Source organism: Lontra canadensis, unplaced genomic scaffold, assembly GCF_010015895.1.
Source record: "Lontra canadensis isolate GAN:19392208 unplaced genomic scaffold, GSC_riverotter_1.0 scaffold189, whole genome shotgun sequence".
NCBI lineage: Eukaryota > Metazoa > Chordata > Mammalia > Carnivora > Mustelidae > Lontra > Lontra canadensis.
This window is the reverse complement of record NW_022631183.1, coordinates 372,935-374,894: the sequence shown is the minus strand read 5'-3', so window position 1 is coordinate 374,894 and position 1,960 is coordinate 372,935. Positions and strand designations below refer to the sequence as shown.

The 1,960-nt window shown below is 40.1% G+C and overlaps 1 non-coding gene across 1 annotated transcript; it reads right to left on the bottom strand.

Moving 5' to 3' along the window:
* Positions 1-1,264: 1,264 nt before the first annotated feature.
* On the bottom strand, positions 1,265-1,367 carry LOC116861081. Its single transcript, XR_004381408.1, has one exon. It is a non-coding gene; the product is annotated as a U6 spliceosomal RNA (small nuclear RNA).
* Positions 1,368-1,960: the final 593 nt, after the last annotated feature.

The window sequence follows — 1,960 nt, the reverse complement described above, 5'->3', positions numbered from 1 at the left end:
GCAGGCAGAGAGAGGGAAGCAGACTCTCTGCTGAGCAGAGAACCCGATATGGGGCTCGATCCCAGGACCCCGGGACCATGACCTGAGCTGAAGGCAGAGGCTTTAACCCACTGAGCCACCCAGGCACCCCACAATGCTTTAAAAAAAAACTTTTTATTTATGAATAATATTAGATTTACAGACAACTTACAAAGATAGTACAGAGTTCCCTTACATACTTCACTCAGCTTCCTCTAACGTTAATATCTTATATAACTGTGGTGGATTTCTCAAAGTCAAGAGATGAACATCGATACATTACTGTTAACTAAACTTCAGACTTTATTCAGATTTCCCTGCTTTTTCCACTAATGTCTTTTCTGTTCCAGAATCCTGTTCAAGAGATCACATTGTGTTTAGTCATCATGTTTCCTTAGTCTCCTTTGATCAACAATAGTTTCCTTCTCTTTCTTTGTTTTTCATAATCTTTTTTTAAGGTTTTTATTGTAATTCCAGTTAGTTAATATACAGTGTAATCTTAGTCTCAGGTGTACAGTATGGTAATTCAACAATTCCGTACATCACCCAGTGCTCATCACGACAAGTGCGCTCCTTAATCTCCCCATCACCTATTTCACCCATCCTCTATCCACCTCCCCTCTGGTGACCATCAGTTTGTTCTCTAGAATAAAGAGTCTGTTTTTTGGTTTGTATGTGTCTCTCTTTTTTCCCCTTTGCTTGTTTTTTTTTTGTTTGTTTGTTTGTTTATCTCTAAATTCCACATTTGAGTGAAATCATATGGTATTTCTCTTTCTCTGATGGACTTATTTCACATAGCATTATACTCTCCAGCTCTGTCCCCATTGTTGCAAATGGCAAGATTTCATTGTTGTTTTATGGCTGGGTAATATTCCATCATATATACCACATCTTCTTTATCCCTTCATCAGATGATGTACACTGCTTCCATAATTTGAGTATTATAAATAATGCTGCTATGCATATGGGGGTGCATGTATCCTTTTGAATGGGTGTCTTAGTTTTCTTTGGGTTAATACCCAGTAATGAGATTGCTGGACCCTAGGGTAGTTCTGTTTTTAACTTTTTGAGGAACCTCCATCCTGTTTTCCAGAGTGGCTGCACCAGTTTGCGTTCCTAACTGAAAGAGGGTTCTCCTTTCTCCAAATCCTTGCCAACACGCGTTGTGTCTTGTGTTGTTGATTTTAGTCATTTTGACAGGTGTGAAGTGGTATCTCATAGTTTTGATTTGCATTTCCCTGATGGTAAAAACACGGAACCCTTTGTGAATTTGCGTGTCCTCCTTGTGGAGCAGCCACGCTAATCTTCTCTGTATCATTCCAATTTTAGTATGTGTGCTGCTGAAGCAGGCAATATTTTTCATAATCTTGACAATTTTGAAGTGTACTGATCACGTATTATGTAGAGTGTCCCTTAATTTGCATCTTTCTGATGTTTTCTCATCAGCAGACTAAGGCAATTGCAAAGCCTTTTATGACCTTGTTTTAGAAGTCACATGCTGTTACTTTTACCATATTCTGTTATTTAGGAAGTAGACAGTAAGTCAAGCCAAAACTCAAGGGGTTGGGGAGAACTGAGTTCTACCTATTGAAGGGAGGATTATCAGATTTTGTGGGCATATTTTAAAATCACCGGGGGAGTCAAGGAAGGCCTCCCTGATATAGAGACACTTGAACAAAACTTGAAATAAGTAAGGGAACAAGCCATGGAGAGGTCAAGATAAAGCTTTGTAGGCACAGGAACAGCCAGGAAGGGCCTGAGGCAGGAGTGTACACAGCAATGTTTGAGAAGTATGTCAGGAAGCCAGAGTGGCTTACCAGAGACAGCAAGGTGGAGAATGGTATGGCATGAGGTCATTAAGTTTTCGGGCTGGGGGTTAGGGAGATAATGTAGGGCATTGTAGAACGTAGTAAGGGTTTGGATTTTATGGGGAGCCATTGAA